We start from the raw sequence: 21411 nt of genomic DNA, 5'->3' as shown, positions 1-21411 counted from the left end.
CTCTTCCCATCCTGACTCACCAGAATATGACTCGGCCACTCCAATCCTTATTTAATCTCCTCATTCCCTAAGTAATCACAGTCACGGAAAGCTCTTAGAGGTAGGGACGGGGTGGGGCCACCTAGGTACCACAACATTTTGTATGGCTTTGTCGTAGAGGCTCAGAGCAAGCTTAGCTAAAATCCACATCTATATTTTAAGATCTCTCAGCCTTAGGACCAACCTGCCTCCCTTCAGGGAATCAATAGCACACACAATCTACTGCCAGTTTTAGATTTATATATCTATATACACATTTACATATATATACACATATATATATTTAAAAGGAGTGAGTTACTTCTACAAGCAAGTCACTATACTAGAATTTTAACCCTTATCCTACTAATATTCATTACTACCATAAAAAATAACAATTCTTATTTTGCTAATGAGGAAAATGAGACCCAAGGAGGTAACAAACTTGGCCCAAGACTACACAGCTAGTACCTGTAGAGCTGAGATTCAAATATACATCTATCTTTCATGTAAGCCCATCTTTTTTACTCATTCCACTTTCCCTTGATGGTTGGGCTAAAAACTATTCCAGGGTAAACAAGGGCTGAGCTGTTCTCATTTGCATTTCACATGGTATGGTATGTTGTGGAAGAGAAGATGGGTGACATCTCATGGGGTGCTAAGCTACTACTTCTGGCCTCTACAGAACTGGCCAGGAGCCCTTTTTCTTGCTTATAATGGCCTGGAGGAAGCAAAAAGTAAATAGCAAGGTAAGTGTGCATGGAGCTAGAGTTCTGTGTTGGGAGCAGGGCAAGAGATGGAGTTGTCATGTTAAAACCAATTAACCACTGACAGCCACAAGTTCAAGCCTTCACTGAATATTTTTATTTTATTCGTTACATGAGATTGGGTCAGGATGGTGGCTTGTATCTTGGCTCCCTGCAGACAAACTGTGTGTATGTGCACTTGAGCATGTACATGTCTGCACACACACATACACGCACACACACGCTATTCTCTTCATGGACAGACAGGAGAGTGTCATCAGTCACCATCATCTTACAAAAGTTTCCTGCGGGTCTCCCTTCATGTCTTATATTGTGATGGCCCCCTGTGGGAAGTTTTAAAAGTAGAATCTTGATTCTAAAGACACTGATTTTAATACTCCTTAGGACAGACTGGGGATAGTTAACAGAACAGTGATGGCTTTGCTATCCCCAGGGGCTGGTAACCTGTGGTTGTGGGGCAGGTAGCATGAAAAGGGAAAGTAATAGGAGAGAGTCCAACAGCAAGAATGGTAACCTTGTAAGGAGGTGAGCAAGGCCAGGCATGCACTCAGGACACTTGCAAGTGCCAACAAATAAGCATATGCTGTCCAAACTCAGGCTTCTCCTACTTGGAAAATGGGCCGGGGGGGGAGGGGGGCTCTGCCCTAGGTCTAGGGGCCAGAAAAAGTTTTTTGCAGGAAGAAGAGTAGGAGCTGAGTGGTAATAGAGACAGTTCTGTGGGGTCACCAATGGGAATAATGCCTGAGACAGAACATATGGACCTTCAGCCAAATTCTTGCATCTCAAGATTCACCACCAATTTGGAGAACCCTTGCTAATTGTGGCCTCCTCCTTACTAAAATGAAGCCAGAGCAGCCTTTTGGCAGGACTGTGCTAATAGCTTGATTACAACCAAAGGTGAACAGACACCAGGATGGTATGCCACCAGATTATATAGTCAATAAGGCTGGTTCACTCATTCTCAGCTTGTGTTCTCAGCTCCTTGTTCCAGGTACCAGGGTGCCTCCCTGGCTACCTCTGCCCTGTTTCCATGTGGCAGAGGCCCCCACAGCCTCACCAGCCACCAGCATATGAAAGCTTTCCACAAGTGAAGCCTGTGCTTCACAACGTCTTCCCTCCTCATTCAGTTACAGTGATTTGTTAGAGTAGGGAAAAGATGGCAGGGGTCTATACTCAGATATCACCTTGCCCAAATGCTTTTGGTGAATCCCCAGGAAAGACTAAAATATCCTATAGCTTCCCTAGTGTGCTGCATTTGGGGGCCTAGGGATTGTCACACTCCATTGTGTCACATCTGGTCAATTGTCTTCTTGCCCCACATTGTTCGTTCACCAAACACAGGGTTTGGCTTTGCTAGGTTGCTAGGTCCCCCACAAACTATGCTGTACTCTTCGAAATATTGTGTCTGTGTCTGCTCAGCAACTCCTCATGCTGCAATCAACTGACTCCTTAGAAGAACTGCAGAGTGTGGCCTGTGTGGTCTGTGCCATGCCTGTTCACGTGTTCTGTCCTAGAGGGTTGAGAAAGCATGGGGGACATATGGTTTGAGAAGAGGCAATGTGATGCCATGTAGAGTTGACTTTTAGAACCAGACTGATGTGTAGGCTTGGATTCTGGTCCAACCATTAATCAGCTACATGACTTGGGACAAATTACTTAACCTCTCTAGGTTTCAGTCTCCTCAATGGCCAAATACCAGTGGTGCTTCTCCTCCTGAAGGGATTGGGGACAACAGTGTAGAGACCCTTGCATTTTATGTAGTTGCTGTTCAGTAAATAGAAGCCTTTGCAAGGAGAGCGTCTATTGCTTTCCATTCAGGTTGGCTTTTCTGAACCCCACTGAATCCTTTCTCATTTCCTATGCATTGACTCACATCGTTTTGTCGTTGTCAAACCACACCACCATCTTGAGCCAGCAAGGGAAACTTGGAAAGGCACTGACTCCAGAAGTAGATGATCCCTTCTTCTGAGGATAACATGATCCAGCTTAGGAGGCTGTTGGGGTGAGAAGAGTCCCTTCTGAGGTCCTTAGATTTTTGCCTGTAAAGTGAGGAGGAGGAATCACTAGGGCCTCTGCATCTGAGGCCTCCCTGCCTCTGGGTCTGTAACCAGTTTGGGAGATAATCCTTTGAAATTGAAAACAATTGCACTGCCTGGGCATGCCCAGCAGGTGGCACTCTGCCCCAACTACTTAGGGGCTGATTTGTGATGTGATTTGGCACAATGTTCTGTGGCTAGAGTGAGAGAAGAGATGGTTTATTTTGTTTCCCAACTGTAGATTGTAAGTCATTTGTGGGAAAATATCAGTTGCCCATAAGCAGACTATTTGACAGAGAAAGCACAAGCAGGGAGGAGGGGCAGAGGGAGAGGGAGAAGGAGACTCGCTGCTGAACAGAGAGCCTGATGTGGGGCTGGATCCCAGGACTCTGGGATCATGACTTAAGCTGAAGGTAGACACTTAACCAAGTGAGCCACCCAGATGCCCCTCTTTCCCTTCTTTTCCATTGTATCTCTGCAGTCACATTTGGACATGCACATGTGGGGACACACACTACACACCACACACACATACACATACACACACATCTGAGTCATGGTGTTAGCTACCAGTTAGTATACACTGAACTTCAGTATTTACTTTCCCTTTGGACAGAGTCAAGCAGAAGAATCTCCTTAAGAGGAAGAAGTCATCTCCTGCACATCCAAGTGTATGGGTCAGGATAGGCTAAGTCATACTTCAATAACCAATGAGCCCTCAATCTCATGGGCTCAAAACAACAAAATTTTACATCTCCTTCACCTTCAGTGTCTACTAAGGGTCAGCCATAGCCCTGCTGCACATTAATTTGACTTTGGGATGCAGCCTTGTTCTGGAACATGGTCAATCCTTATGGCAGAGGGGCAAGGTAGTGTACTGAACTACAGCTCCTAAAATTTACACTGTATGAGAAAAGCAAGTCCCATGGCCACAGCTTCCATCACCAACAGGCAAAGTAGTATTCTCCCTGGGGGAAATGAGCAGAGGCAGCAAAATCTTTATGAACACAGTACAATCTGCTTCACCCACATAAAGTGATTCTTGGATATCTACCCTTTGGAATTACTGATGCCAGTGTTTTCTTCTGATTTGTGAAGATCATCCTAGAAAAGCTAACCAACCTTTATCAAGTTCTCCTATATGCAAAGGATGACTAAGGCCCTGCATCAGAGGAAGAAACCAAGATGGAGAAAAATAGATTCTTGCTCTTCACAGGCTCATGAGCCAGAGAGGAAGAAAGTGTGGCTGTAAACAAAGCACATGGAAGGCATGCTTGACATGCCTCAGCAAAGCTGTGAAAGGCACCAGGGAGGGTCAGCCCTGATGATGTGGAAGGACTGGGCTCTGCCGCATCAGTCTGAGCTTGTTGGTGCCCTTCCCAGGCACACAGTGGAAGAGCCTACATCTCTGTACACCCTGGATTGACCACATACTGTTTGCCTGAACACACAGTCATCAGGTATCCATTATGAATGAGGTACCATACTACTACAAATGGGAGTTGAAGGAAAGTAGGGAATGTTCCTGCCCTCAAAGGGCTCGTAACTAATACAGGACAGACTAAGGGATATTATATCCCCACACTGCAGAGTAGATGTTAGGACAGGACTGACACCAAAGGTGGCCAAGGTGACAGAATAAGGGATACTCAGGGAAGAACAAACTAGTGTCTGAGATTTTAAGATTAGTCAGGCACAAATTAGGGATAGGCATTCCAAGTAGAAGGAGTGGCTTATTGGCAGTAGGAGAATGAGAAAACAGCACATTATTAAGAAAACAACCTGTAAATAGTTCATCAAGTCTTATGGCTGGAACAGTAGAGCACTTGTACAGAGAGAAGGGGAGATGAGGTAATGGGAGAGATGAGACTGGAAGCCTTGCCAGGGGTTCAGAGCATGAAGGCCTTTTGAAATCATATCAACCACTATGGACTTTATCCTGATGCCTGTGAGAAATCACTGAAGAGTGTGGGCATGGAGTGGCTTAGATACTATGAATATCAGGTACTGTCCCATCCTTTCCCCTCCATCCCACTCTAGAGGGATGGCTATGATGGAGTGATATACTTGTATTTCAGTCTACTGAGTGTGTGCAAGGCCAATCATAGCTCAGAGCTCTGTGAGCCCTGGACCTACCTGGGGGTGTCAGTCATTGCCAGGCACTGTCTGAGCTGAGGCTGCTAACCCTTGTTTGCTGCCTTCTGCAACCACTTCCTCAAGGAAGTTCTCTCTGGTCAGAGAGCAGGGTACCAACCAGACAAACTGCCCCAACTTGTGGTAGCTGCTAATTTGTCTGTTTGGTTTGGTTCCCTATCTCAGCCACCATCAGAGAGGCCCCTTTCTCTGGCCAGAGGATGATCTGAGTCCCAACTTCCCAACCCCAGGACCCAAGGCTGAAGGAATAATCAGGTTCCTCAGTGAGCAGTGCCATAAATGGAAATGTCCTTTTGCCCCAACTGCATTCTGCCTGGGAAGAGAGCTACTGTTCCACCTTGATTGCCTCTGTCTGGTCTTCACTTGAGGTGATGTCCAGTAAGTTCAATTGACTAGAGATGGAAATCATAATGAACTCCTAAGTGAAAGAAAGCAAATTAAGAGATACTTGTTCAATTTATAAGATACATTTCTTAGGGACTCCTATCCAGAGCATTTTTTTTTGTTGTTGTTCTATACCATTAGCGTCATGTCCCCAAGGGGCCTTTCTTTGCTATACTGTACCAGGATTTGCCTTTCAAATTAGCCATCATCAGACAGTCAGCCAAATGATCAAGAAATCAACTGGTCAACTACTCAACTATACCCCTAGTCAGTTGTACTACCTAGGCAGTCAGCTAGTTTGTTAGCTTACTTACTCACCCTTCTCTTTCACTCACTTTCTGGCTCACTTACTCAACTGCATCCTTTAGTAATTGGACCACCCACTCACCAACTAGCTAGTGTATCAGATCTTACCAGGGTAGAAGTTCTGTCCTCAATATCTTTCCTGCCCCTGGGAAGCTTGCAATTTGGCTGGCTATAAAGAAGTCCTCCATGAACACACACACACACACACACACACACACACACACACACAGGTATCTGGGCCTCTTGCAGGTGTGGATGATGTCAGCTTAGGTCTTCAAAGATAATGCATGTGGTCAGATAAACAGAAAGAGCTACTTAGACAAGCACCATCCTGAACTTGAAAAGATGTACTAGTTCACAAAGCATCTTGAGACTTCATCAATTCTGACTCTAAAGTCACAATGTCTAACTGTGGGTTTGTCATTCAGTTCAACTCATTCATTGCTAAATCATTCACTCATTCATTTAGGCATTCATTTATCTTTCCATATTCATAGAGTGGATATAATATTTGTTTGGCTAGTATGGGGGGAGTAGATAGTAAAACACATGCATATATGATGAGATTGAAACAGCTCCTTCCATCAGGGAATGTACATGTGATGCTAAGATTAGTATATAATTTATATGTTTTCAAGTCAAAGCATTACATAAAAAGTGTTCATAGTACATACAAATAAAAAGCTGTAGGTGTGAGCAGAAGAGGAAAACACACCTTTTGGGAAAGAATTAGGAAAGAGGTCACAGAGAAAGTAATGCTTCCTAAAGATTACCTTGAATTTCACTGGTGCACCATTGCAGATCGAATGATTTGAGGCAAGAAAGCATGAGGTGAGTTTTGGGAATAGCAATGCTCTTGTCTGGGATTGAGTTAAGGGAAGGTGGGAGCCAAGGTAGGAATCATAGGTGGTGTCAGCTTGTGCAGGATTTTCAAAGAGTTCATACCCTCTCTCCTTCTTCAAGTATGTTAGTCGTTCTCACTCATAGGTGCTAGCATCTCTCTCCCTGCTTCAGGCTAACCAAGGTTAACTGACTATATCCTCATGGACTTAACTCTCTCACAGCAGATGCCTCTGACCAACATGGCACTCTTCAGCTAAGCCCATATGCAGCATCCTTGTCCTCTACTCACAATTAATCCTCCAAGGATGAACTCAGCTGCTTCCCAGACCCAAATCATGTATTTACAGAATGAAGGCTCAATGGAATCTTTGAGGAAATTGTAGTCAGTCTCCACATATTGGAAAACAAGAAAACTGAGGCTGAGAAAAGTTAAGGGGCATGTCTAAGGCCTCATAGCTAGTGAGGGGTATTAGTAGAGCAGTGTCTTAACTCCTTAGGCTCCCTCCCTTGCCTCTAACCACACTATGTCATGTCAGAGGAGAGGACGACGAGTGCTTCCACTCCACTTGACTTCCAAGACAACCTTGGCCATCTTTCCAGAGGCAGGCACTTTGCTCACACACCCCTCCCCTTCCACAGCCAGTCTTCAGTTTCCACAGGTGACAGTCTGTGGGTGTCCTGTCAGAACTAGCCTTTCACCATCCAGGACTTCATTTCCCCGTTTATCAAGCTCCTAGGACTTACAGAAATATGTCTTATAGAATTATGTCAGGGGTCTTATAGGAAAGTGTCATGGAGGGGTGGAAGGGGGAGATTTATTGCTCACATATTTCTGGAACCTTATCCTTTCTTTCTCTGCCTTTTGGACTGCTTTCAATACTACTTCACAGAACACTGATCATCAGTAACTGAGCATCTTATTTGCCAGCATAAAAATTAGAGGCTGAAATGATTCATGCATCAAATGAATTTCTCACATTTAAAAAGGTCACAAAGTCTCTTTAAGTAGCATCTTCTAAAGTTTTTGTTGACAGATCGTCAAGTAATTCATGGAGAAATGAACTCGAAACAGAAATATCCTAAACTGTGACTGCTGGTTAAGTATGTACCAGAACTCAAGATGAAGCAAATATGACATGATTATGATTTTTCAAATGAAAGGTGATTTGCTCAGTTTTCAATGTCCATTTTACTAAATAGGCAGCTGAAATACAGGAGTATTGGCAGCCCCAAACTCCACTGTCCTCTCTGTCAAGCACATCCTAAAAGCCTCTCATGGGTAAATCAGAGATCTCCTTTTTTTTCCTTTCCTTGTTTCATCCTTAGAGATAGCATAATAAATGCGTTCCATTTGTGTCCAGATGGAGCCATCAACAACCCTTCTTTTCCCCAAAAGTGCCCTGGAGGAGATGTGTCTAGATTGATAGCTAAGTGATTAGCATCGTCTCTGCCAGAGTCCCCTCCCAGGGTCAGATCTCTGTTATCTGTCACCCCACTATTTGTCTGAAGGGTGGGGTTGGGGTTTCTCAAGCTTTGACTCACCTTCAGAAATGAGTCTGCCTGTGCCCTCCCCTCCCTGATGTATATTCACGGCATGTACCTGCTCTCAGGTGTCTGTTCCCTAGGGAGGCAAGATGCAGAGCCTGGTTTCCTGGTTGGCCCTTTGAGGATGAAAGATAGGATGCAGGACTCAGAACTTGCCAGGCAACAGTGCCAGGACCTAAGGCTGAATGGTGGGGAGAAGTCAGTGGTCTGCTTAGTTTCTCAGCGCCCACCTTCCCTTAGATGGTTGTTTTTATAGACTGGTTTGAGGGGTGCCAACAAGCCTCCCCTCTTCCTTTGAAAGAATGATCCACTCCCCAGCCAGCTGAGGTGTCTAGAAATCAGCCATTACAGATGTAAGAGATTTGGGTCAGCCCCATTTTCTGGATTCCAGATTCATCCACCATTACAACTAACTTTGTCATTTATAAAATTTATCATACAATTAGTTTTCTTCAAAGAGTATTGTGAAAACTTGTATTCAGAGGTTTTTATAAGTTGAGTGACTAATACAACTGCACCCATGCCTAGCAGCGTGGTGGCAAGGGACTGGTTAGGTTTCCTTAGAGGAAGGAGGGAGACAGGCTCCGTGGGAAGGATGACACTGAGTGCCAAGGAGGAAAGAGAATAGGTAGGTAGGACAGGAGGAGGCAGACAGCCAGCTTCCTACTTCTGTCATTAACAGAGCCTCTGCTGGAAGAAGCCTAGTTGCTCAGGCACTTCAGTTGGCTGAAAAAAGCTGTGAAGTCAGGGGCCCTGATTTTTTTATCTAGCCCTGCATTTGACATTAGCCCCTGTATGACCTTGGGCTGAGTCCGTTTCCCCCTCTATAAAACGGAGATAATGTGGCTAAAGAGAATGTTGAGTGCCAGGATTTTGGAAAGTTTGTGTTGGATGCATATGAGCTGGATTCATGACTTAGAGGTCACCACCTCTTCAAGGCTAGCTGTGTTTGGCTATCTATCCCAGCTACCCCTAGAGCATCCTCTAAGAGTTGTATCACTAGAGAGAGTTCCCAAAACTAAGCAGGAGTTGTTTATTGACCAAGCAGGAGGCCAATGAGCAGACTGGGAAAATGAGGAGTAAAGTTCATTCTAGAAAAGTCATGTGGGTGCCTGAGGTATGAAGGAAGAGTGTTATCACTCCATTCGTAGGGAGCACACATATACTGATGTCTTCTAAATGCCAGGGATATGAGAATGCCTTCCTTGTGTCCATGCCAAATCTGTCTTTGCTGCTTCTTTCCCCTCTGGAGAGCTTGCGTCTAGGTGAGCATAGTGGGAGTGGGAGCCCAGAAGTGAGGCAAAGGTGGAATGCAGAACATGGAATCTAGAGCCCAGATTGTTACTTTTTTTTAAAGAATGTTATATTTTTTAAGTTGATAGGCTTATAGGGAGAGGGGGCTGAGGCCTGGCCAGGACAGGAAATTAAGGGACGGGCTAACCTTTAAGTGAGGCTTACCCTAAAAACTGAGCCACATATGACAGAAAGTTCAGGAAAGATCTTGAATCATGGTCCCACTTAGCAACAGTTGCTTGTCTGCCACAGAGAATCTGGCCACTGTGATGCAGTGGAGAGGACCCCTGGACCAGGGCCCCTGCCCCAGCTCCACCCCTGCTTGCTGCATGTTGTTGAACAAGTCAGTTAACTTCTTTGGAGCTACTTTTTCAAACTGTAAAATCTTATTTATACTACCTGACAGGATTGCCATGATAATTAAATAAGGCAAGGGGTTTGAAAATGTTTTGGAAAGTACTTCTAGATGTTTCTATTGTTTCTGAGGCAGCCTTACACTCTTGCTGTGGTAATGACAAAAATGAGTACATCAATGCCTTTAGTGGGACTATACCCTGAGGTTTGAGACATTGGTACAAAGGTAGACCAGCTTCCCAGAGCAGTCCTGCCTTCTCCATGGTAGGAATTATGAGGCCAAGTGGAGGATCAGGGCTCCTTCCTGCCATCTAAATGGCTCCATGAGTAAATTGCTAGCTTTAGCAAATAAAAATACAGCCTGCTCAGTTTAATTCAAATAGGATATTAGCAAGTAATTCAGTACTATAGACAAGTCTTGTGCAACACTTGAGATGTACTCTTACTAAAAAACTTCTGATTAAGGGGATCACGTGATGTGATGAGCACTGGATGTTACACGCAACTGATGAATCACTAAACTCTACCTCTGGCACTAATAATACATTGCTAATTGATTTTAAATAGAATTCTAGAAAATTATGTTTACCTGAAATTCAAATTGAACTGGGTGTCCTGTATTTTACCTGGCAACTGTACCCCAGAAGCTAATGCTACCCCATCCTCTCTTGCCCACCACTAATACTCACCAGCAGCCGATTCCTGGGAGGGGGGGCAGGTCAGAGGCAGTGAGTCTGTGGGTGACCATTTGCATTCTTGTCCTTCGTGCTCAAGGGAAAGCCTCCTACAATACATTGCAAACAGTCCCAGCTGGGTTGGGAAAATCACAGACATTACCTAGTAGGGCATGGGGTTGGGGACTTCTGTGCGGAGACTTTTGACTTCTCTCTCAAATGTTTGGGTTCTCTGAACCATCCAGAACTGAGTTCCAGTCCCGTCTCTGCTGTCTACTAGCTACATGATCTTTCCCAGCCTCACTTTTTTATCCACAAATCAGTAACAATGACATTTGCCTTCTGGGGGCTATAAATTTACAATGAGGGACAGCCTGGGTGGCTCAGCGGTTTAGCACCTGCCTTTGGCCCAGGAGACCCGGGATCAAGTCCCATGTCGGGCTCCTTGCATGGAGCCTGCTTCTCCCTCTGCCTGCGTCTCTGCCTCTCTCTCTCTCTCTATGTCTCTCATAAATAAATAAATAAATAAATAAATAAATAAATAAATAAATAAATTTACAATGAAATAAGGGGCATAAAGAGTGACCTCATCACTAGGGAGTGCCCATAGCAGTGTCAGATCTTAGTGCTCAACCAGTAACAGTAAAGCAGCAAAGGTGATGCTCATATTTTTCCAGGCATGGCCCAAACTCATATTTCCTCTCCTCTTCCTCTTTCCTCAATGTTTCTTACAACTCTCAGTCAGCAAAAAGCACCTCAGATTTATTCTATTTTTTAGAGATTTTGAGTCCTTGAGTTTGAGCCAACACCTTAAATAGATGGAGTCCACTTAGTGAGACAGGGACCCAGAATGCTGTATTATCTGGTGGTATTTTCCATCAAAACAGATCAGTAAGGCAAATCCCTGGAGGAAGTGCAGGTGGGAGAAGTGGGTAAGGAATTCCCTGGGAGGAGGTAATCAGGGCCAGACCAAGTGTCTATGGCAGGCTGGGGACCTTAGAAGTTTTCTAGGAGAGGCCGTCCTTGCACCTGTGCTCAGCCTCCTCTCCTGAGGTCCTGCTTGCACTTCTGGTAAGTGGGATTGGATTCTTCCTACTCGGACCTGCTGGGCCCTTCCTCCTTCTCAAACTGTCTCCAGCCACTAGGCAAGCTCCTGTCCTATTCTTGGGTAATCAGAGAAGTGACTTAAGCCTTGTGACATTAAAGAAATGTCATGCTGTTACTCAGGAAATTCAATCTCCATCCGTCACCCTAACTGAGTATGACTAATTATCTGATTCTAGGCCTCACTCCCTGGCAAAAGGATTTTTCTCATAGAGGGGAGATATTTAGAGTTGTAGCATTTTGTAGGAATTTCGAGCTTCCTCCAAACATTGTCATTCTTGCAAAGCTGCCTTTTCGGCCCTATGACCAAGCCTTTTCAAATGTTGCTTTTAGGTTTACAGAAACAGGTATGTTATATATTGCATTTTACACTGTGAAGCTCCCATGCCTTATTATCATGATTGCCACCCAGAACCTATGCTTCCCTTTATAATCACAAAATAAGAAGAAAGGAAGGATGTCTACAAACAAAACCAGGGACACATGCTGGAGCTGGGAAGGCATTTCCAGATCAACATCTTTCAAATAAGGGTTTGGAGATCCAGGGAAGGCAAATTGCCCACAGGTGTGCCTGGCCAGGGGGTGGCAGATTTGGATCTAGAGCCCATGGTCTGCACTTTCTTGGCCAATGCTCCTGCTCTGAACCAGGTCGCCTCTTGGTGAAACAACCTTCTCTTGTCCTTGACCTCCAGTGATCTACATGACCTTCAGCTCCCCAGTTCTTCTCACTTCACAGTGAGTTCTGGCAAGGATAGAAGGGCCAGAACCTCTATCGTGTGGCTATACTAAATGACTAGCCTAATAACCCAAGGTGAGTCCGGTGTGGAGCCAAGTCTACAACTTTGGCCTGTGAGTACCTGGAACAGGCTTTTCCCCATCACTTACACACCACAACACTTCCCTCTAAAACAAGGACTGCTTCTGCCCCCTGCCCCATGCCCTTCTATCCTTGCCAGCACTCACTGCACTACTCAAGGCAGCCAGTTGACATTGCACACCCATCAACCAAGACTTCATGCCTCAATCTTATAAAATGTTTGTGCTATCTTTTTATCCTCAACTCAGCATTTCATCTTGTTTCCTGGGCAGACTGAGAAATCAATTATATATTCAGTTAAATCAGGAGTCTATGGGAGGATGAAGGAAGATAGGAAATGAAATCAGAATAGCATAGAAGAATGAAAGGGAGAGGATCACAATGGGTGCATGTGAGTCAATTCACTGACCAATTTGAGGCAATTAATCACTTATCATGTCCTTGGCCATTGTAAGGAAACATTGCTTTAGGAGTCAGAAGGGAGGGATGGTGGAGGGAACACTTCTCATGGTGTCCACTGCCTAGGTTTCTTTTAGGCTCCCCTGTTCCTGCAGCAGCAGTGGAGAGAGCACCTGCCCCAGAAAGCCCAGCAGCAGCAAGTGAAGCAAACCTGTCAGCAACCCCCGTCATTTATACCCCAAACTAAGGATCCATGTGCTCCATAGTCCAAGAAACAATGCTCCCCACAAGTTCACAGCGATCCCCACCCAGCACAAGTGCCCATTGGCCCAGCAAACCCCCAAGAGTAAACAGAAGCAAGGCTAGACTGGGGTACTGCCGGGGTACATCCAGGCTAACAGAGCCTTCTCTTTCTCATGCTCCTCTTCCCTTTAGCCCCAAGAGCTGCCCTTCTCTCTCACTCTCTCCTGCCCAGCGTCCAGTGAAACATTGTCAGGATTTCTTCCCATTGAGCTTTGTTCAAGTCTTCATCCCACCCTGATGCTTTTCTAGGTAGATACAAGAAAGCCTCATTTCTTCCAGCTTCTAGCTTGGCTACGACTAGGGCCTCATCCGTGCCCCAAAGCAAGAGATGCATCTGGGCTTCTTCTAGGGTTCCACCATGACTGGAGGCTGAGGTAACAGCTTCTGCCTTATCCCTTCCTCTAACTCCCCCTCCATGAGCTTCTCACCTTTTTTCCTCCCCTAATAAATCTGCGCTTTGTGTCATTGTGTCCTACCCTAGTCCACGACCCACTCATTGGTTCAGAGGGGGCATTTTGGGGAAGTGAGTGTGCAAACACTTGTGCCAGGAATGCACCCTCATGGGCATTGTGGATCTTGTAACTAATGATAGGGAAGGTCAGATCCTGATGCATCTCACTTAAAGGAGGGGAGAGAAAGCCCCGGGGCTATTTGACAAGAGTCTGGGAGACCCTTGCTAAGAAATCTTATCTACAGAAGGACAAAGGGAGGAACAATTTAGCCCCTACCATTAGAGGCTCCTAGCCTACCTGACAAATGTGGTTTTGGTCTCTTGGAAGTTGTGATTCTGAAAAAGCAGGAAAAACATGTATGATGTAAGAGCACCTTAAAGCACATCTATGAACAAGTGCAAATGAACTTTTCATGTTTTTGTTTATGTGTTTTCCATTCATTTATTCATTAATTCACACTCAATCACCCAGCCATCTAATATTTAGCAAGTTCTACCATGAGTTTGGTTTTCCACTATGCCATCCTGGTTTTCCAGAACTTTACCAAGACAGTCGACCCTGAGTCTCAATCTGCTCTGGATGTCATGGTCATTTTCTTACACAGGGAAAGGTATGTTCCAGGGATGTGTTTTACTATGGGAAAGTTGTTCCAAGGATAGTCAAGTACAGAGTATGTACAATTTTACAATTGGCCTTATCAGTCTAACTTTATGTGGCTTATAAAAGAAATCCTATTTTTACAGATGGCTTCTTCACTCTGATGCAAGACGGCTTTTTGTATTAGAAAGAAGCAGTTTTCTCCATATATAAAGAGATGAGTGGTTATGGCAAGGCCCTGGATAGGCAGGAGCAGCCACACACACAGCCAGAATTTCTCACTTGGGCTTTATTCTTCCCTTGGGATTTGCTCACTGAATTCTAGGTGCCATCATAGGCAACAGCAATAATAAATTGCTTTTCCATTTAACATACTGCACTAAAAAGGAATTAATAACCACCTTCAAGACAGCCCGGGTGGCTCAGGAGTTTAGTGCCACCTTCAGCCCAGGGCCTGATTCTGGAGACCTGGAGTCGAGTCCCACGTTGGGCTCCCTGCATGGAGCCTCCTTCTCCCTCTGTCTGTGTCTCTGCCTCTCTCTCTCTCTCTCTCTCTCTCTCTCTTTCTCTCTGTCTCAAATAAATAAATAAACAAACAAACTTAAAAAAAAATAACCACTTTCTCCAATTCCTGTTAAAGTTGCCATCCATGGCTGATATTTCCAAGTAGTAATTACTTAACATTTAGTGGGTGAAGGCATTAACCAGGAAAGTCAAAGCATAGTAAAAAGAGTTAAAATTCAGAAGTGAATATTTCTAACCCAAAAGAGTTTTCTGACAGCCCTCTGGCCCCAGTCTTTAAATCCTGAATGAACTCCTCTGTCAGGTAAGAAGGCTGGTGCATCTTAGCAGACCCCTTGCCTGGCTCCTCCCTTCTAAGCTCCAGCTAGATTCTTGGTCATGTGGGTTTTGAATGTCAGGAAGACATGGGAACAGCTCTGGTGAGTCCTCCCACAGACACTTAGGGTCCAAGGCTATCAGATGTGCATAAAGCAGCTAATTGGCAAGACAGAAACAACTGAAACAAGGAGTTCCTCTGCTGCAGTCTGAGTCTCAGGTTATCAGTTCAATGGGGAAGGAAACATGCCTTCCACACCAATGACCAAGGACAAGGTCTCATTCACAGAGAACTGTGAATATGTGAGAACCCATTTCCTTCATAAGGAAATTTCCCTCTCTTCCTTTTACCTTCACTCACTCGCTTCTTTACTCCCTTCACTCATCTCCCCCCACTCCACCTTTCTCCCATCTCTAGCAACCACCAATCTTTACTCTGTGTCTATGAGTTTGGTTAGTCTTTGTTTATTTAGATTATACATCTTAAAGAGACAATAATATATATACACATATATATTTATCATTCATAGATAAAAGATCATATGATTGTTTTCCTCTCTCTGACTTAATTCACTTAGCATAACACCCTTAAGATCCATCCATGTTGTTGTAAACAGCAGAATTTCATTCTTTTTCATGGCAGAATAATATTCTATTGTGTGTGTATATACACCATAATTTCTTCATCCATTCATCTATTAATGGACACTTAGGTCATTTCCATACTTTATAAATTATAAATAATGTAAATTAATTGTAAATAATACTGCAAGGAATATGGAGGTACATATATCTTTCCAAGTTAGTGTTTTCATTTTCTTTTAATAAATACCTAGAAGTGGAATTGCTGGATAATATGGTAGTTCTATTTTTAACTTTTTGAGGAAACCCCATACTATTTTCCATACTAGCTGCAACAATTTACATTCCCATCAACAGGGCACAAATGTTCCCTTTTCTCAACACTATTTCATGTCTTTTCGATAATAGCTCTTCTAACAGGTGTGAGGTGACATCTCATTGTCATTTGACTTGTATCTCCTGGTGATTAATAATGTTGAGTAACTTTTCATGTGCCTGTTGGCTATCTGGACATCTTCTTTGGAAAAATGTCTATTCTGATCTTCTCATTTTATAATCAAATTGTTTTTGCTATTGATTTGTATGACTTCTTTATATATTTTGGATATTACCCCCGATCAGATATATGATTAATAATATTCTCTCCCATTCAGTAGTTTGCCTTTTTATTTTGTTGATGGCTTCCATTGTTGTGCAGATGCTTTTTATTAGTTTGATGTAGCCTCACTCATTTATTTTTGCCTCTGTTGCCTTTGTTTTTGGTGTCAGATTTAAAAAGTCATTGCCAACAGTGATGTCAAGGAAATTACTGCCTATGTTTTGTTCTGGAAGTTTTATGGTTTCAGGTCTTACATTCAAGTCTTTAATTCATTTTGAGTTAATTTTGTATATGGTGTAAGACAGTTGGTCAAGTTTTATTCTTTTTGCATATGGCTATCCAGTTTTTCCAGCACCATCTATTGAAGAGACTGTCCTTTCTCCATTATATATTCTTGCCTTCTTGTTGTAAAGTAATTGACCTTAGATGCATGGATTTGTTTCTGTGCTCCCTATTCTTTTCCACTGATTTATGTGTTTTGTTTTGTGGGGAGGTTTTTTGTTTTGTTTTGTCTTATTTATTTGGCCAGTACAATACTGTTTGGTAATTATATAACTTCCAATCAGAAAGTATGATGCTTCTAGCTTGGTTTTTCAAGATTGTTTTGACTACCAGGGATCTTTGTGATTTCATAAATTTTAAGATTTTTTTATGTAATTCCATCCATCAGAGGCTCACAAAGTAACAATGTCTTATATCAAAATCTCATTAATATATGTGATGAATGTGATTTAACTTATATGTGGAATTTAAGAAACAAACCAAATGGGCAAAGGACAAAAACAGAGAGAGACAGAGATAGAGGCAAACCAAGAAACAGACTCTTAACTATAGAGAATAAACTGATGGTTACCAGAGGGAGGTGAGTAGGAGAATGGGTGAAATAGATGATAGGGATTAAGGAGAGGTCTTGCTATGAGCACTAGGTGTTCTATGGAAGTGTTGAATCACAGTATTGTACACCTAAAGATAATATAACACTACATGTTATCTAACTGGAATTTAAATGAAAACTTTTTAAGAAAGAAAAAAATACATGTAGTGAAAGAAGGTTGATTTGTTTATTTCTGACTCCTCTTCATTTAAGGTAATATAATGTCAGAACAAAAGGGGACATTAGGCATTACTGGGTTTAACTTATTCATTGACCAGAAGGAAAATTTAAGAGTGCTCCATAATTCCTATATAAAGTATAAAAACTACTAGATTACTCCAAAATTCCCCTACAAGACCCAAAACATAACACAATTCTGCAGCACCAAAGAATTCACTCTCCCCAAAAGTAACATTTAATTTTAACATCTATGTTTTCTGGTTCATGCTATTCCTTCTGCCTAGGAGGAATTTTTCCATTCTCCACTCTGCTATCTAGGAGACCCTCTTTGTTTTATTTTTTTTTATTTTTTTTTTCCCTCTTTGTTTTAAAAGTCTAGTCCAAACATCTCTATGGAACCTCACTTAACATTTTAGAAAGAATGGATACATTCTATAAACTCTCATGATAACTTTGTACATAGAAAATAATTTCTATTAGTAATATAATTATTTTATGAATTATGCATATAATTATTTCTGCATTATAATTCACTTTTATGTGCTTATTTCCCCATTAAATTAAGAGCCTTTGAAGCCTATGGGTATTACTGATATCACATCCCCAAATACATAATGAACTTCTGCTTTAGAACGGAATGGTATGCCTTGTAGCAAACCGGTAATCTAGTGCAAATCTAGAATAAATTAATAAATTATCTGAACTCAGATGAAGATCTTAAGACTTCAGAGGAAGGAGAACCTCAGAAGTGAGCTGAAAAAAGTTTACCTGGCATCACTTGTGGATTCTGGGCATGAGGAAAATAATGAAAACTTGGGTTTTCCACTGTGGCAGATTCTTGTTGGGGGACAGAGAAACCCGAGTCGGTGGATGCTTTCTGGGACTTCAAGCAAATGACTGATTTTTCCATTCTTAAAATTTAGTGAATTCTTGGAATGTTCAGGTCAGGACATTAAAATCCTAAGTAGGAAGTCTGTGAAAAGCACAGTGGGATTTTTAGTATGTTTATCAGACAACGATTGGCCTTTGTGAGAGAGGGGGGAAGCCTTAGGGAAGAATGTGCCAGATTGACAGAACTATTAAGAACTCTAATCTGTTATGATAGAAGTTAGAAGAGTGGTTATCCCTGGTGAGAGCTCTGACAGAGGTGGGAATGATGGAGTTCTCTGGGTTTCTGGAAATGTTCTCTCATGGGTAGTGATGACAAGGGTGTATAGCTATATAAAAAATTCACTGAGCTGTACTTATGATTTTTGCTTTTCCTTATCCTCAATAAAAATAGAGACAAACATGTTACAGTATAGGTATCTACTAAAACACCACATTGTGCATCTTAAATTTACACAATATTATATGACAATTGTATCTCAATAAAGCTAGGTGGAGCAAAGAAACCAAAACAAGGGCATTCAATTACCTTACCTAAATTTCCTAAATGATATATGAGACTTTTATACTGAATGTATAAAACATTATCAAGAGAAACTAGGGATCCCTGGGTGGCACAGCGGTTTGGCGCCTGCCTTTGGCCTGAGGCGCGATCCTGGAGACCCGGGATCGAATCCCACGTCGGGCTCCCTGCATGGAGCCTGCTTCTCCCTCTGCCTGTGTCTCTGCCTCTCTGTCTCTTTCTGTGTAACTATCATGAATAAATAAATAAAATCTTTAAAAAAAAAGAGAGAGAAACTAAAGAACTAACAAATGCAGACATGTGTCACATTCATGCACTGAAAGACTCTTTGGGGTCTAATATAATCACACAGACACAATCACCTGACTCATTACAAAAAAAAAAAAAAGAAGAAGAGGTAGAAAAGAAACCAAACAAAACCAAAACAAAAAAATGGCATTACAAACAAATGAGAAAAGAATGTTTTTTCAATAAATGGTGATGAGTCAAATGGGCCTTTATATGATACATCTTAACTCTCACCTTGGGTATCCAAAAAAATAATTGTGTGTGTGTGTGTGTGTGTGTGTATGTGTGTGTGTTTATTTTTCATTGGAGTTCAATTTGCCAACTTATAGTATAACACCCAGTGCTCATCCCGTCTAGTGCCCCGCTCAGTGCCTGTCACCCAGTCACCCCATCCCCCACCCACTTCCCCCTCCACTGCCCTTGTTCATTTCCAAGATTTAGGAAGCTCTCATGTTCTGTCACACTCTCTAAGATTTCCCACTCATTTTCTCTCCTTTCCACTTTATTCCCTTACACTATTTTTTATATTCCCCAAGTAAATGAGACCATATAATGTTTGTCCTTCTCTGATTGACTTACTTCACTCAGCATAATACCCTCCAGTTCCATCCACGTTGAAGCAAATGGTGGGTATTTGTCATTTCTAATGGCTGAGTTATCTATTCATCTTTCAATAAACACCAAAGCTCCTCCTACAGTTTGGCTATTGCGGACATTGCTGCTATAAACATTGAGGTGCAGGTGTCTCGGTCTTTCACTGCATCTGTATCTTTGGGGTAAATCCCCAGCAGTGCAATTGCTGGGTCATAGGGCAGATCTATTTTTAACTCCTTGAGGAACCTCCACACAGTTTTCCAAAGTAGCTGCACCAGTTCACATTCCCACCAACAGTGCAAGAGGGTTCCCCTTTCTCCACATCCTCTCCAACATTTGTTGTTTCCGGTCTTGTTAATTGTCCCCATTCTCACTGGTGTGAGGTGGTATCTCATTGTGGCTTTGATTTGTATTTCCCTGATGGCAAGTGATGCAGAGCATTTTCTCATGTGCTTGTTGGCCATGTCTATGTTTTCCTCTGTGAGATTTCTGTTCATCATGTCTTTTACCCATTTCATGACTGGATTCTTTGTTTCTTTAGTGTTGAGTTTAATAAGTTCTTTATAGATCTTGGAGACTAACCCTTTATCTGATAGATCATTTGCAAATATCTTCTCCCATTCTGTAGGTTGTCTTTGAGTTTTGTTGACTGTTTCTTTTGCTGTGCAGAAGCTTTTTATCTTGATGAAGTCCCAATAATTCATTTTTGCTTTTGTTTCCCTTGCCTTCATAGATGTATCTTGCAAGAAGTTGCTGTGGCCAAGTTCAAAAAGGTTGTTGCCTGTGTTCTCCTCCAGGATTTTGATGGAGTCTTGACTCACATAGATCTTTCTGTTGCGCGCTCTGCGGCAACACGATCAGGGTCCCAAGGGTAAGGGGATAAAAAAAATAAAAGAAAAGTAAAGAGATGGGGACAAGAGGGACACAGTGGATGATGTCTAAGCAGTGCCAGCTTTATTCAAGGTTCTACAACATTATATAGCATAAGCAAAATGAAGACAAAGAAGTATCTGTTCTTAGCATGTTTGTGAAACCCTCCAAGGTTCCCCTTTCTCAGCACGCAAGACAGACCCACTGGCGCCAGAAGACCTTGGTAAATAGATAAGCTTGTTGCTCCAGATGTACATACCTCAAAGGAATATTAGATATGGTTAACAGACCAGCAAGAACAGCACAGACCCCTATTCAACTTTATGGCCAGGCCAAAATACATTGTATCTAATGTGTTATGTGGACCATCACATACAAGCGAGCTCTGAAAACCATTGCTCAAGCCCTTTCTCAAGCGTCAACTAACTATTCACCCTTTAGGCTCCTGAGCCTTTTGAGTGAATGAGGGACGCAAGTCCGGGCTTGGTTTGGTTCAGTTACTCCAGCTAGTCCGTGGTTGCCCAAATCTTTCATCCATTTTGAGTTTATCTTTGTGTCTAGTGTAAGAGAATGGTGTAGTTTCATTCTTCTGCATGTGGCTGTCCAATTTTCCCAGAACCATTTATTGAAGAGACTTTCCTTTTTCCAGTGGGTAGTCTTTCTTGCTTTGTTGAATATTAGTTGCCCATAGAGTTGAGGGCCCATTTTGGGATTCTTTATTGTGTTCCATTGATCAGTGTGTCTTGATGATGATTCCTTAATTTCTCTTTCTTCAGTCTCATTGTTAGTGTATAAAAATGCCACTGATTTCTGGGCATTGATTATGTATCCTGCCACACTGCAGAATTGTTGTAGGAGTTCTAGCGATCTTGGGGTGGAATCTTTTGGGTTTTCTATGTACAGTATCATGTCATCTGCGAAGAGGGAGAGTTTGACTTCTTCTTTGCCAATTTGAATGTCTTTTATTTCTTTTTGTTACCTGATTGGTGAGGCTACGACTTCTAATATTATGTTGAATAGCAGTGGTGAGAGAGGACGTCCCTGTCATGTTCCTGATCTTAGGGGAAAGGCTCCCTGTGTTTCCCCATTGAGAATGATACTTGCTGTGGGATTTTCATAGATGGCTTATAA

The 21411-nt window shown here is 42.6% G+C and overlaps 1 protein-coding gene and 1 long non-coding RNA gene across 3 annotated transcripts in view; one reads left to right on the top strand and one right to left on the bottom strand.

Moving 5' to 3' along the window:
* Positions 1-869: 869 nt before the first annotated feature.
* Positions 870-9604, bottom strand: LOC140600879 (uncharacterized). Of its 2 annotated transcripts, none has more exons than XR_012004002.1 (4): positions 9512-9604; positions 8051-8234; positions 2659-2824; positions 870-1108 (listed from the first exon to the last, which is right to left on the bottom strand). It is a non-coding gene; the product is annotated as an uncharacterized lncRNA (long non-coding RNA). The 2 variants fall into 2 exon arrangements; XR_012004001.1 differs by having other exon boundaries at positions 8109-8234.
* LOC140600878 (cornifin-A) overlaps positions 9455-21411 on the top strand; it is a 28734-nt gene continuing 16777 nt past the window's right edge. The window contains exon 1 of the mRNA XM_072769101.1: positions 9455-9689. The gene's annotated coding sequence lies outside the window, so the exon portion shown is untranslated. The remainder of the gene's footprint in view (positions 9690-21411) is intronic.

Source organism: Canis lupus, chromosome 12, assembly GCF_048164855.1.
Source record: "Canis lupus baileyi chromosome 12, mCanLup2.hap1, whole genome shotgun sequence".
NCBI lineage: Eukaryota > Metazoa > Chordata > Mammalia > Carnivora > Canidae > Canis > Canis lupus.
Note: the sequence above shows the minus strand (reverse complement) of the source record. Positions and strands in the feature narration are given on the sequence as shown.